The sequence below is a fragment of the Lethenteron reissneri genome, chromosome 8 (genome assembly GCF_015708825.2).
Source record: "Lethenteron reissneri isolate LAM-NWPU_2019-01 chromosome 8, ASM1570882v1, whole genome shotgun sequence".
NCBI lineage: Eukaryota > Metazoa > Chordata > Hyperoartia > Petromyzontiformes > Petromyzontidae > Lethenteron > Lethenteron reissneri.
Window position 1 is genome coordinate 11,570,720 of NC_083786.1, and position 15,920 is coordinate 11,586,639.

A 15,920-nucleotide genomic window follows, 5' to 3' on the forward strand; every position below is an offset into this window, starting at 1 on the left:
GCCAAACATTTATTGCATTTTCCTAGTCGGTATCCATGGTTCTGATCCATATGCAGCTATGACAATATCTCTTCTTACTCCAAACCACTCTCAATAACCTATTCAATAACTGCCCTAAGGTTATATTTGTAACTTTTCCTTTTGTCATTTTCATGACCCGGATCACTCTGGCAAAGGACACCCATCCTGGTCTCCTGAGTTCTCAGTGGCTGGTTAAACACAAAGTGTGAAACTTGAAGCATATTATGCCGTGTTTTCCATTGGTGACGATACATGCTATCAATCAGATTCATGAACAGACAAGTGAATAAGAAACACCTTTGTGCCAGGCTTTCGTCGACTATGAAAGACATTTTGATTCAGTGAACACTGATACAGTTACTCTATGCTCCTACAACCACGGCTTTGATTAAAACATACAAATTATGAAAAACATTTATTGAGATGGAACAGGCTCAGTGAAATTCGAACATATCTTCTGAAATTTGATTGCAAAAGTAATGACATGAACACAAATGGAAAAAAAGTATAAACCATCTCAGATATGCTGATGACATAGTCATTACAACAGCCAATACAAATTAATTGTCGGATTAAATTGAACAATAGGAAATCCTCTTTGTGGATGTATTGGAAAATATTGGTTTAAAAAATGTGTCCATTCAAGGATGGAAACATAAAAGCACAATTAAGAATAACAGCAACAACTATCTAATATAAGGTTACAGGCCCACAGGAATGTTAGAGGACAATTGCTTGCAGACCTTCGGAAGGCTGGTATCGCAGTTTGAAGGAAATATTCGTATCCAAAGTCACAAAGTGCAAGCGCTGCACTCTTGGCAAGTGAACACTAGGAGAGGGGGGGGGGGTGATTCGAGTGAGCGTGCAAGCCGTCGCATCGGCACTTTTTACAACACTGCCTGCTTTGCATGGGGGTCCTGTAAAATAATGATGTTGGGTGACCGCGGGATTCTCATTAATTCTCTAGGAATTCTTCCACCGAACTTTAGTACAGTTGGGAAAACGTTCAGTCTTTTGCTTAGGCCGTCTTTATTTTATTTTCTTTATCTATAATTCCATACGTGAAAGGAAAGGGAGCGATCCATGCACCCCCCGCCGCCACCACCCCCTTCAGAAGGCCGCACTTTATTAAAGCAAGAGGCCTTACTACTACCACCACGACCACCACCACCAACCACCATCACTGCAGCTGTCTGCACCTCCTTTTGTCACCGGTCAAGCAAAGCGACCCGCGCGCAACAAAAAAAACGTGCAGCGAAAGGGAAAGAGCCTTTTTAGTTGTTGTTGCTGCTGCTGCTGCTTCGTGGTTGCAGCCCTGCTGAACTGGTTACACGCCAGCTCACAAAGCCCACTTGGAGAGCCATGGTTGGGGAGGGGGGTAGCAGGAGTGGTGGTGGTGGTGGTGGGGTGGGGGGCCCCGCGGGGGATTCTAAAGGAAAGGGGACGGAGAGATGGGGGGGGGCGGCGAGTCAGCACGAAACTAAGAAAAGTAGAAAAAAGACCGTAGCCATGCATGGGTAGGGCTGGGTTGGGATGAAGTGGCCAAAGGGGTGCGGCACGGGGAGGGTGGGACGGGGGTGGAAACGGGGTCGGGTTTGGGGGGTGTTTTTTTTTTTAAACGGAATGTGTTTTGACACTCAAGGAGGTCCTTAAGGGCCTCGTGGTTAATTCCCGAGGTCATCTGCCCAAGGTGAGGCCCCTTTTCAAGAATCTTCTCCGCTCGGTGTTGATGTTGTCCCGGTCGGGTTTCTTTTTATTGTTTTGTTGCTGCGTTGGCTCATCGTGACGGAAGATGTCAGTGCATGGGATTTCACGCATTGGAGTTTTAAATTCCCATTTTTTTTTATAAAATTCAATCAATTGTACATTTTAGATTTGCATGTATTTTTATAAACATCCAGTCAATCGACTCTTTGGTTTTGTGGGCGGCTCGCTAAAGGAAGATGGTGAGCTCCAATCCTGGTTGGGAGATAACTCAACCAATCATCTCTCACTCCCGGATCGACAAAATTCGTACCGCTTTTGTGGGGAAGTCAACAGTGGTTGTCCTATGGAGAGACTCGCCCCGACCATAGTAATGTGGAATGTCCACCACTGGCTCACAGCTCTAGATAGGATATGAGCACAGCATCAGTGCGTTGAGGCATTGTTAATAACTTTGACAATTTCAACATAAGAAAGCAACTAATTCCAGAGAGTGCAATGATCAATCACATTGTGTTGTTGTGCAGCTTGAACTCTCTGTGTGAGGCAGGGCAGCGGAGTGGTGACAGTTGTGTGTTACAGAAATAAGTTACCACACCTGGGTTTGATTCCTGACCCGGGTGACTCTGTTCCTAGAGTTTGCATCTCCTCCTCCTCTCGGTCACGGGTTCCCTCCAGGGTCTCTGGGTTGCCTGCCAAAGCTAAACACATACAGTGGCATTGCTGTTAGCCAAACTTCCATAATGCAGAACCCTCCAGATCAACATTCTGTGGGATCTCAATGTGATTCTAGATTTGAAGCTTTCGTGACTGCAAGGATTCATACTCTTAGGTTTTTTCGGTAAAGTCACGTAGGAAAAAATAAATAAAAATAATAAATAATAAATAATAAAAATAATAGAAATAATAATAGAAACAAAATAAATTAATTCACGACGTTTCGGGCACAACACAAGCATCCGTCATCAGGTGGGACAACCACAGCAAGAAACAATTGCTGAAGTCGTGATTTATTATTTTGTTTCTATTAATATTTCTATAACTTTTATTATTTATTATTATTATTATTTATTTTTACCTACGTGACTTTACCGAAAAAACCCAAGAGTATGAGTATCTCAATGTGACTTTCCTTGCGTAGATAAGTAATAAGTAAAGTCAGTGAATTAGGAAATATATCTAATCCCGGATTCCTTTCAAACAGGACAATATGCCTACACGGAGCGAAACGCCCCAGGTAAATATCTCCTCGTCACCTTTGTGTTCCACGTTCGCCTTGCCAGTGCACCCTGTGTTTACACACCAGACATAAGTGACCAAGGTTACGTGGGAGCGTACTTGCAGATTTGTCTCTCAGCGACTGGAGGGGGGGGGGGGGGGGTCTGTGGCATTATTATACCTTCATGTTGGGATGATAGAGAAAGTGGTCGTGCATTCTTCACATGTTTTGCTTGAGATCCGTCTTCTCTGTAAGGGCCATTAAAGTATTTTTTTTATGTCAGCACGTGGTTGTAATGTGTCGACGTGAAGAATAATAATGATGATGATGCTGCTGTCAAAGTTGTCTGTCACTTTTGTCTCTCCAATCAAATTAATAATGGCCGTGAGCCGTGAGCCAGTGGTGGAAATTCCACATTCCTATGCTGGGAGCCAGTCTTTTCAAAGACCCACTACTGAATAATATTGATAAAAATGATAGACATTACAAACAAGGAGTGTTTAGCATCAGATTCTGTGCGCCTGTTGACGTCAGAGCTCGGAAGCTAAGCAGGGTTTGAGCATAGATAGGGCTTGGATTGGTGACCACAATGCATAACAGGTCTTATAGGCTGGGGACTGGCTACATGCTGAGCAACAGATAGATTGTAGAAAAATACAAATTTTGGACTTTACTTCTATGCTGCCAGGTCTATCCTTACAGCCTTCATCAACTCACACTGACCAGCGTGGTGAAGTATGGTCATATAACCTCCATGATCCGCACTTCATTGGAAGGCCCTCATACAGCAGTGCATTGACTAAAGAGCTGTACATGTGCATTTTATTGTCTAGAATGAGATCTTGGTGGCTTTGCGTGCGCCGCATCAGAATAACTGCTCAGATCTTGCGCATAAATCAGGGCTCATACTCATGTTGGAATATGACATCATTTCTCCTGTTTGTGTAGTCATTACCATGAGTTATTATTATTTTCTCTTAATGCGCACATTCATACGCGCGTGTGAGCCCTATGCACTCTGGCAAATGTGCACTTGCACACAAACAATGCAGGCAGGTGCATGCACACACAACAATGATAGACAAAGATCCCCCATATAGCCTTGACAGAATTTTGGGGCAAGCGCTGTTAGCGAGTATTACCTATGAAGGCCGGCACAGCACACGAGGGGGTGGGTGGCCAGCACCCTGCCAGGCCGCCTTTGTCTACATAGCGGCAATGTTTACACACCGCACAAGTGGACCTAGGGGAGGTCCGGGACCGCTTCAAATAATCGTCACGGATGTTGGCCATGAGCGGGAAGTGAATTCGGGTCACCGGGTTCGTAGCGCAGTGCGCTAACCGCTACACCACGGCTCCCCACACACATACACACATGCCCACACGCGCGCACACGCGTAAGTATTTACACAGAACCATCCTCTTGGGCTTATGCACATTCGTGCGTGTGCATTGGTGTACCTTAAATGAGCGGCGTGTAGGCATCTGCACTGGGGAGACAAAGGTGGGCAGGCGTGGTGCTGGTCACACCGCCCGCCTCGTGGACCGTGCCGACCTTCGTAGGCTCTCCTCGCTCGCAGCACTTGCCCCAAAGAGTCTGTTGAAGACGATACACGGGGGGGGGGGGTGGATCTTTTTCTTTGTACATGCATGCACCACGCACTCAAATGCACTTGCGCGCACACACACACAGACACAAGCGCGCATATCCACACACGCAAATGCTCGCATGCGCGTCGCGCGGGCGACTCGGATAAGCCTCCTTGTTGTGCAGTTTTCACTGAACTGTGTGACATCTGTCAATACACGGTCGAGGGAGAGGGCCGCCTGCCCGTTGCAGCCAAAGGAACGCTCCATTGAAGGCTTTGGGCCAAAGAAAGCGAGGAGTTTGTGAAAGGGGGCTTATGCCGCCAACAACCCCGCCGCCGCCACCGCAGTTAAATTTGAAAGCGAAGAAAGAAGCTCAAAAAGGCGAAACAAAAAGGGGGCAGAAAATCCGAGCAAAAATCCACTTTGTCGCGGAGGCAAAGGTTGGCATCGGCCAGTGACACGCGTAGTTGTAAACCGATAATAGGGAACGGCCTCTCACCAAATTACAGGGACGGGGGCTCGAGCGAAAGGGCGATGCGCACACCGCTCCCGCGAGCGAACGACGCCGCGACCCGCGAGTCGTGAGTCGACGTCGTCGTGTGAGCGCCTATCTTGTGGCTCTCGTCGGTAGGCTCGAGGGCACCGAAGCTGAATGTGCAACACGACGAGAACAACAACAACAACAACAAAAAACAAGATGAGATCATTAAAGGGTGAAATGGTATGCAGTGGTTTTGGTGAACGTTTATCTGAGAGGAGACATTTTGTCGGCAGGAGATCTCACGGTAACAACTGTCCTTCCCAGGCCTGCCTGGCCAACCCCACTTAGTCCCTGCTTTGTGTTCACACACCCTGCGGTTCCATTTCAACATTCCTTGCTCCCACTCTGCACCCCTTCAGGCCATGGCGAGGGAGCACGGGAAAGCAGCACTAGCATCACGTCATCTCTTGTAAATATAAAATGGGCAAGATCGCCCAAAAGTGGTCCTTTGAAACGAGCCAGCGATTCGCTTTATGAGCTGATATTTTGGAAGTTGGAAAAAAACGGAGTGCGCGTATCATTTTCAGCCCACGGTCAAGAATTGTAAGCTTACATCTTGAGTAATTTTTTGTTGGTGATGATTAAATCAAGATGCCGTATCTTGGGTAATCATATACATTAGCTCACCACAAAAGGCATTTTCACTCTTTGAGGTTTGAAAGTGCTGAGATTAAGCTTCATTTCATAAATACTGGGGCCCGGGATGCAGGCTTTGGGCCCAGGGTGATTCGTGTGGCTGTAACAATGCATCGATTCATTGGTTGAAATTGGCTCTTACGCTTACGATGTGTGCATTGAATCGAGAGGGTGAACATGAATTATTTTCCAATCGTATATATACTTCGTGCAATGGTTTTACTTGACACCTCCAGTCCCGAGAGGCGGTAATTGCAAAAATATTTCCACATAATAAAACGTTTGATTCATCATGCATAGAATCCCAGCTCCAAATCGTAACAATTCATAAAATCGACGAACCACCCGCTGGATTCTGATCTTTTCAACATGCCACGTGCTCGACTCGCACCGCCATCACCACGCCCACTGCGATCCGAACCTTCCGCCACTCAACTCCTCAACCAGTATCTCGGCCGCGGGTTAAACTTGGCCCTCGCCAAACGCGACGAACCATTTTCTCGTCAATGAACCCCCACCACCGCCTGTCAACCACGTTTTGACCTGCAACCTCATTGTCCATGGGCTCTGTTGAACCGTTACTGCCCTGGACAAGGTCAATGTGTGATCAACGAGGCCAGATGCAGCCTCAGGGACAGCCCAAAGTGTACATGGAGACGGACAGACTATGACGCATATTGAGGAGGAGGTGGAGGATGTGGAGGAAGAGGTTTGAGTTCTGAGCAGACTGGATTGAGGGAGTGAGAGGGCACCGAACACTGCAGACGATGACGTTTTTGCCTGGCACAGTCAAGTACGCATACGTTAGAAGTAGAATGATCATATCGCCAAGGGGACGAATAGTTACATCCCTCATGATGTGGTCTGAAACTCAAACTAGGCATCTTTGTCGCGTGGTGGTGGTGGCGTTGTGGTGTCTTCTCACTGGAGTGGAGCGGATGTGTTATGAACCCGGCGACCCGAGTTCCATTCCCGATCACGGCCACCACCAGTGACGATTATAATCTGACCTCGTCCTGGGCCTTCGTAGGTGTGTTGTGCCGGCCTTCGTAGCTGCTCGCTCACAGCAACTTGCCCCAAACAGTCTGTTAAAGGATATATAGGAGGATCTTTGTCGTTGTCTTTTTAGTGATGGCGGCGGTGGTGGTGGTGATGGTGTCTTCTGACCAAAGCGCGCAGGCTCTCAGGCGGGATGTTGACGGCCGGTGTGACATGGCTGTGATGCCCAGATCCAGCGACGTTCTTTATTGCACAGGAGCAGGCCACTGTGTGCCAACGGGGTGCACATAAGAACCGGCCACTATTCAAGAATGATGGACATTTCACTGTTTTCAAAAAGGGCCTTCTCATATGTCCACGCAGTTGTATTGTTAAGCGTTATATCGTCATGTGTTCTAATGAATCAATACGGATTAAAGCTGCCGCCAAATGCATTCTAATGAAAAGGATAACTTTTAGAATACTGCGATTGTCAAAATATCTTTATAAAACTCAAAAGTTATACTCTAATGTTTCAGTTGAACTTTTGCAATAACATATCTTGGAACTTTATGCTTTTAAAATCAAATTGTAAAATTCTCTATTTTGCCTGTTTAGGAGTTGCAATAACAACAATTATAATAATTGGACCCAAGAGACAATAGCCTCTCACACACACAGCTAGACTTGAATTAAAAAATATACCACAAATAAGCAACATATTTCAAAAGCACAGCAATTTTCACGGTTTAAGAATTTGAGCGTGGGCACTCACGTAACCCTCATTTTAAAAGCGGGTTTTTTTGCAAAGGGAAACGTACCAAAGAGCTACCTGAGATTCACACACAGCTTGCACAGTGGCAGGCGAAAACGCGCAGAAACAATGTTCGTAATTGCCCCACGCAGCAAATTACTCGGGGTGGGTGTAGGACAAAAAAATGTCTCGTTACTTGCTACCTACGAACCCTTCTAATCGCACCCTTCCAGCCTGTCCAAAGGCGATTATTAAAATGACTGCTGATAGTGACCTGTCGCTTTGCAAGAAGCGGTAATAATTTCCGTCTCGTGGCATGCGGGCACGGGATGGAGGGATGCACGCGGGGAGCTTTTTGGGGGTTTTTTTGGTGGGGAATTGAGCGGGGGGGGGGTAAGAACCCCCCTCTTACCCCCCCCCCCCCCGCTCAACTCCCCTAGGGATTGGTGTGGGGAGCACAGAGAGGAGGCTGAGCGCCGAGAGAAGGCCCTTGTTTAAAAAAAAAACACGCTGCCGCTTCCAAGCAAGGATGGAAATTAGGTTAATGAACGGCTGGTCTCGGTTTACCATGAACACTGGCTCACTTCCAATGGGCTTGGGACTAATTTTGCTGAGTGAAGACCGCATGTTGATATGTATGCATGTGTGTGTGTGTGCACGTGTATGATGTGTGAGTGTGTGTGTGTGCACGTGTATGATGTGTGAGTGTGTGTGTGCACATGTGGCTCATGGTAGCTTAGACTGCAGAGTTATGTTATACTGCGGTGGGCTATGAAATATTCAGCTTATCCACGTGGGATGCGGCCAGTGGAGGTAAATGGTGAGTGGACATGTGCCAATGTAAGCAGATTGACTGCAAATGTTTCGGAAGGTACGCACCCCTCGCTTGGCTCATTTCGTGGGGCCTAGCTTCAAATTTCACGGTCAAAAGCTGAAAATTGCATAAATTGTTTATACTTTAAATAACTGTAAAAGATAATATTACCTCACAGGATTGTGGGAGATGGTAACAGCTTGGGCGGGGGGGCGGGGGCTTCATCCAGCAGTGGATTGATCATTGCTGCTGCTGATGATAAATAAAATGAAATACCATTTAAAAAAATATGTTATAGAACAACTCCAAATACTACGCTGGTTTTAATCACAGCAATGATTATGATGATTATAGTCATCAAAATTATGACCATTTGGTTTATGTCCTTGACTTTATTTGCACCAGTTGACAAGAGGCGTTTTGAACCCTTTAAAGTGGTAAGCTAGCCTGCACGCAAAGTCACTCGACCTGACACTCGGTGTAACATTTCAGGGCGTGCATCGCATCGGCAAGGTGCGCCGTTTCAGGATCTTGCACCAGGAGAATGGAGCGGAACTGCGCTATAGACGGGCACCTTATTCGCGGAATGCTAGCGAGTGTCTGCATATGCATGTGCTTGCGCCGCATCATTGCGCGTCATTGCGTGTGTGTGTGCGATGTGGAGCGGTAGTTTCGTGGTCAGCGCACTGCGCTACGAACCTGGCGACCCGAGTTTGATTCCCGCTCAGAGACAATAGCAATGACGATTATCTGAACGGGTCCTGGGCCTCCTCCCCTAAGTCGACTCAGCCTCAAATGAGTACCTGGTGCGGTGTGTAACAAAAACATCACCACTGGGAAGACAAAGGCGGCCGCGTGTGGTGCTGGCTACCTACTCCCTCGTGTGTTGTACCGGCCTTCATGGGTGCTCGCTAACAGCACTTGTCCCCAACAGTATGTTCAGTCTATACGGGGGATCTTTGTCTTTGTGAGATCGAGTGAGCTTGTGTTTGTGTGTGGCCAGCGCTACCGCACTGGTTAGCGCGATGTGCTACGAACCTGGTCAACTGAGTTTGATTCCTACCCACGGCCGTACGCATGTACATTGAACTTCTTTCACACCGTACTTAGCCAACCGCGCCAATCGATTACCTGAACCAGTACTGAGCCTCCTCTAGGTCGACTCAGCCTCAGATGAGTCCCTGGTACAGTCTATAAACATTGCCACAAAGGCGTCCGGGCGTGGTACTGGCCACCCACTGCCTCGTGTGACGTGCCATCCTTCATAGGTGCTCGCTAACAGCACTGGCCCCAAGAGTCTGTCAAGGCTGTACGGGGGATCTTTGTCTTTGCCTTGTGCCCTCATGCATGTGTAAGCGCGCGCAGTGCACTTGTGAGTGCGTGTTGGTGCGCTCGCATGTGTGTGCGTGCGTTCGTGCGCGTGTCAGTGCGTGTATTTTTGTATGTGGGAGGGCCTGCCAATCTCACACAACGTACAAGCATCGCATTGTTCCATGCGGTTTTCCCCCCCTCCACTTTTTAACCATGATAAGCTGTGCTTTGTAGACAAGATAATTGGTTAAAGTTCAGTGCTGGTTGTCAGCCATATGGAATGCTCTTTGGGGCAAATTTAATCATTTAAAAAAGTGAACTATATCAGATACATCATTAAAAATAAAACAGACATCATTTTTGTTTCTCAAGTGTTAAGTATGTTCTGTGCAATCTAACGACCGTATTGTCATGAAATTGCCAATTAATATGTGTGAATATCTTTTGAAGTGCAAAACAAAACTTTTTAACAGCCAAAGTATTTATACAATGAAACATGTTGTGCCGTTTTCTACTAAAATATATATTTTGTTTTCCATGTCACCCTGATTGCAGTTATCAAATATGGAAAATAAAAAGGCAGATTTCTAACTTTCAACCTCTAGTCTAATGGCCTGTGAGAACGATTGTATTTATCTGTGCCATAAATGCACGCAGAGTGGAAAATAAGTCCCCGTGGCTGCGCCAATGTTGCCCCCAAAACTTCCCGACGATCCTGCACCATTCCCTTGTTTGATCCTGGCCGGCCGGGTGGGTGGGTGGTGGTGGGTTGGTGGGTGGGTGGGTGAGTGAGTGAGTGAGTGGGTGGGTGGGTGAGTGAGTGAGTGAGTGGGTGAGTGGGTGGGTGAGTGAGTGAGTGGGTGGGTGAGTGGGTGAGTGGGTGGGTGGGTGAGTGAGTGAGTGAGTGGGTGAGTGGGTGGGTGAGTGAGTGAGTGGGTGGGTGAGTGGGTGGGTGGGTGTTTGAGTGGGTGGGTGGGTGAGTGGGTGGGTGGGTGAGTGAATGAGTGGGTGGGTGAGTGGGTGGGTGGGTGTTTGAGTGGGTGAGTGGGTGGGTGAGTGGGTGGGTGGGTGGGTGAGTGGGTGGGTGGGTGTTTGAGTGGGTGGGTGGGTGAGTGAGTGAGTGGGTGGGTGAGTGGGTGGGTGGGTGTTTGAGTGGGTGAGTGGGTGGGTGAGTGGGTGGGTGGGTGAGTGGGTGGGTGGGCCTGGTTGTCCCACCCCACGAAAGTATTTCTGGAGCCACTGCCCGTAGGGCTCTCTACTGGCAGGTCATGGCGCTGTGGCGGGAGTCGTCGCGTGACTTCTCGCTGGTGGCCTGGCCTCCTGGGAGCCTCTCCAGAGGTTAACTTGGGCCAGAGCTGGACAAAGAGCCATGCACTCAGCGCTTGCGCTAAGCCGCGATGGCACGGCCCCCCGTGCCACCCTGCCCTGTTGGTTAATTTGATGCTAAAGCATTTGACGCTCTTAAAAAAAGAGAAAGGCGCCCGTTTGTTGAGTAATTAGCGAAGAGCACCACTTGAGCAGTGTTATTTTCCTCTGGCTCTCTTTTTATTTTCCTGAGGTCCAGTTCTATTGGCTATTTTTGTTTATTCCCTCTGTCACGTTGCAAAAGTATTGAAAGGAAATAACCAACATGGTCATCCTGTTTGTGTAAAATGTCAAGAGGTCATCCCATTTGTTTTCTATTCCCACCATCACCGCCGCCGCTAAGCAAGAAAGCGTTAGCAAAAAAATATTCGTGGACATACATTGCCATTGACTTGCAGAGGGTCAACTCACATGGCAAATGCTACACGTGGAGTGGATTATCTTTATGATATCACACGCATTTACTGGAGTTCAGAGTGACCTCAACGTACGATGAGTGGTGTGTCTCCATAATTCAACAGTAGGCCTCGTAAGAATTAACTATTTATATCTCGTGGACGTGGGATGTCCGGGGGTGGGGGGGGCGCAGTTGGTGCAGACATCATTGACTCGAGGCATGAACCTGCCTGTGTCCCTCTACACTCTGCTAACGATAACAACCCCAATATCCCATTTCACCCCTACACCTACCGTTCGCTTCGCAGGAAGTCCGCGCAAGCCGATAGCGACACAAGCGCCGTCAGTTCAACGCGCTCGCGGGCGTGCCACCGGAGCGCTCGCGGAGCACTCGCCGTGAGCGCGTTGCCGTGGCACCGAAGCTTCCCACGTGGCACCAAGCACGGCCGGCAGCAGGTGCTGCGTGAAACGTCGGCTGCCACGTGGGGGCACGGGTGGCAAGGGGGTGGCTTTTTCCCTTCCTTCCTCTCCTGGGCAAGTTCGTCGTTTTACAAATCGCTTTGCCGTACCATAAAAAGGGGCATTCAGTGCCGCAGAGTAAAGGCTCTCGCACGTACCTTTTGCTCACAATTGCAATCGTTTGAAGTGGATTGTATGGGGGCTTTACGTGGGATTATATCTTCATCTTCTTCTTCTAAGTCAGAAGTACAATTATGCGCATGGGGTGGGCTGCTCGGATTTTGTTTCTCCGTGCACTTCAATTCTGCGTCTCTTCCCGGCACCGCAGTGGCGAGGAGATGTTAACTCCCTCGCCGGGTATACAGGAGGTCGTGGGTTCGATCCCGATCCCGACCCTGACGCCTGTTGCTGTATATTTGGAGTTTGTATGTTTTCCCCGTGGTCGCGTGGGCTTTTCTCCGGGTCCTCCGGGTTTCCCCCTCCACGTTTATAAACATGTGTTTACGTCAACATTTAAAAGCCACTTAATTGGGCTATCATTTTTGGCCAGGCCGCTTCTTAAAAAGAGCCATATAGCTCAATGGGCCTTACCTGGTGATGAAAAACAAATATAGTTTAGTTTCTCTAATCACATCCATTGTCCTCATTATCTTGTTCCACCACATCTTCCCATCTCATCCTCCACTCCTCCCAAAGCCTTGCTAATTCAAAGGTTTACGTGGCCTTGCGTGCACGGCTGTATATATATGTGTCTGACGTTCTCCCATTCTCTGCTCTGTGATGAAAACTCACTATTGGTGTTTAAATGGGGTTTCCGCTAAATCTAAACAATTACTAAGTACACTTCTGTATGGTTTTTAAAACATCCAACCCTTCTATTGAAATGTGCTGCTTAGCACTGGACGGTTGTAAAAGGCGATTAAACCAACAGTGTCTGACTATATTCTTACATGTGCCCAGTTTTAACCCTGCACGCATTTATCACATTTTCGGATTAGGACATGGCGTGGTACATGATAAGAGGGCTTAAATCAACTGCTTTGAGTGACTTTGAGAGAAGCCGAGTCAAAAGCAGTCAACTGATCGTGTGGGTCAGCACAAACACCCACACACCACCGCCAACACAGCCAGCCTCCCAACACAGTAACATCGCATTATAAATGCACATGGGCTTAAACAAACATGCCAGCCTTGTACATACACACACGCACGCGCGAACGGCGTGTCAAAAGGCCCGTGATTAATGTGCCATTGTTTGCCTCCTGTCCCCAAAAAACTGCGCTTGCCGCCCTCGTCCGGGTTTATTAACAAGGCGCGCCTGCTCCCTCTCGCCAACGGCCAACGACAAGAACACACACAACACGCACAAAAAAACCAACACAAACAAAAAGGTCCGTTCTGTGCGGTTGCAACGAGGCTCCGCATTGAATTGCCTTGCGTCGCACAATGAGCCCGGGACCACGTTCCAAAGCGCGTGCACGAGCAACCACCGCCGCCAGCTGAGGCTTCTCTTTCTCTCTCTCTCTCGCTCTCCGGCTGGAGCACACGTACCACACACGTGTCGGTGATGTGCGCGTCTTCTTCGAACGCTGGGGAGCCGGAAAGCCCTATGTACCAGCATGGACGGCACCCTCGTGTTCATCTTCTGAAGCGCTCGCTCGTCACCGTGGCGTGCGCGATGAACACCACCACCACGTGGCTTTTATTTCGTGTTGTGCACGGCGCATTTAGCGCCACAACGCGTGGATTTATAGCGAGTATTTGTGTTGCTGGTGACTTTGTGTTTTTCATATCGGAATCGGCTCCAGTGCTGTTGCTGCTGGCGGCAATAAAAGTTGTTTAAAAGTCAAACGTCTCTCTCGCTCTGCTCAGCAATATCCATTCGCACAAAATACCCCAACAAATTGAGGTACCATTTACACCATTTGGTTTTTGTGTGTGCCTGGAACGATGTACACTCTGATGCACGTATGGCACCACTCACTTTGCGCTTATTCATCTCCGTGCAAGGGAGACCTCTGAGAGAGAGAGAGACCGTGAGTGTGAGTGTTGTTTAAACGCGTCTATTAATGCTGGCACGAAACACGAGGCGACAGTCTTACCTCTCTCTCCCAGGTACTGATCCTCATCCCACTTTACCACATATTCACCTAAGGCTGAGTAAACTGAAGAAGAGACCCAGGTTGGAGTCACTTGTCAACTGATTTTCGGCATGGGCAGGCATTGAACTCGGATTGCTGGGGTCGCAACCCCAGCGCACGGACCCCCGAGCTCTGTGTGTGCACACAACAAAGACAACGATCCCCCGTATAGCCCTAACAGACTGTAGGGGCAAGTGCTGTTAGCGAGCACCTATGAAGGCCGGAACGGTACACGAGGGGGTGGGTGACTAGCACCACGCCCGACCGCCTTTGTCTCCCAGTGGCGATGTTTACACACCGCACCAGGTACTCATTTGAGGCTGAGTCGACCTAGGGGAGGCCCAGGACCGGTTCAGATAATCGTCACTGGTGTTAGCCGCGAGCGGGAATCGAACCCGATGGGTTCATAGTGCAGCGCACTAACCTCTACACCACACAACGCGCATGCGCACACATACAAATGGACACTAATGCACGTGAGCACATCAACATGTGATTGATTAGTTTACTTTCTCCTGGAGGTAAAATAACTAGAGAAGGCAAATAGAGATATGCTTGTTGCTGAGATACCATTGGATCCCTGTTCATGCCCAGATGTCAACAAGTTGATAGCAATTGTAGATTTGAGGCTTTCGTGACTGCAAGGATTCATATTCTTAGGTTTTTTCGGTAAAGTCACGGTAAAGTCACATACGTCACGTACGTGACTTTACCGAGAAAACCTAAGAATAAGTTGATAGCACTAAAAACCAACACCGCCAGACACGATTCAAGGGATCATTCCCGAGGTGCAAAAACGTCAAGTGGAAGGTGTCGTGGATGAGAGCGAATATGTTGAGCACGGTCGTAAAAAAACTGTTGGAAACAAATAAGAATTATTAACATTTATTTATACTGCAGGAGGAATCCGATGAGCTATGAAGCTATTTTTCACAGATGTCCAGTAGTTTCACGGATGTCCAGTGGAAATGATGGAAGGGAATTCCAAAAGTCGAGCAGTGCATGGGAAGAAGCAGAAAGAGACGTGTTTTGACCTGCAGTGTAGTGGTTCAGCACAGTACAGATGAGATAATGCAGTGATTCTGATAGGCTGAGTCCTCAACATGGGAAGAGGGATCAATGATGTAACTGAGACAACATTGGGTTGTGAGAAAGGGCACAGTCTTAACAGTCAAACGTGTCTGTCATCAGCATCCATTCAAGTCAAGTGCCTCGTTGTAAGGAAAAACAGACCAGCAATGGTGATTATGCTGTGGTTAATGCACGCTGCCTTCACCAACTCGTATTGACCAAAATGGTGAAGTATGGTCAAATATCTTCCATGACCAACACTGCATGGGGAGGCCCTCATGCAGCAGTGTACTAACAAAACGGTTGTATATATCCACATTCGCATTGCGTTTGTTGTGGTTAGCATGTCAGTCTGCAGACCACGCAGCGTCCATGATCAACGGAATGGGCGCTTGTGTTGGCCAGACTCCACTGCTCGTACAGGTGATAAACAAACACCAGCACGGGTGCACATCACGCTACACATAGAGCCACAGCGTAAGCTGTGGCATATCTGTACGCGCCCCGTGACATCCGGTCGAATTTAGACGCCACATACATCCAAATTATGTTGTCATGTACAGTTCCCAGAGACTCGGACTGTATATACCAAGCGTGTTTCTGAATCAGGGTGGCCTGTCTGCGGTTGGCTGTGAGTGGGATGGGGGGCAAACAAAGAACACGGGCCAATGCGTAAATACCACACCGCAGTGAGGGCCTTCTAATGTATAATTAATTATTTGTCGGTTACCCTACTGTCTGGATAGGCTTTGACGAATGGTATTTCCAACCAGAAAGCAGATCAAATATTTTGGGTTTTCGAGAGGCATGTAATGATTCATTGGCGGTGCACGCCCATAATCCAGCACTTTGGAGGTAAGGGTTTGTTGATCGCAGATTTGTGAAACTCCCACACCTACTGGGCTTCATGGCCAGGGCTA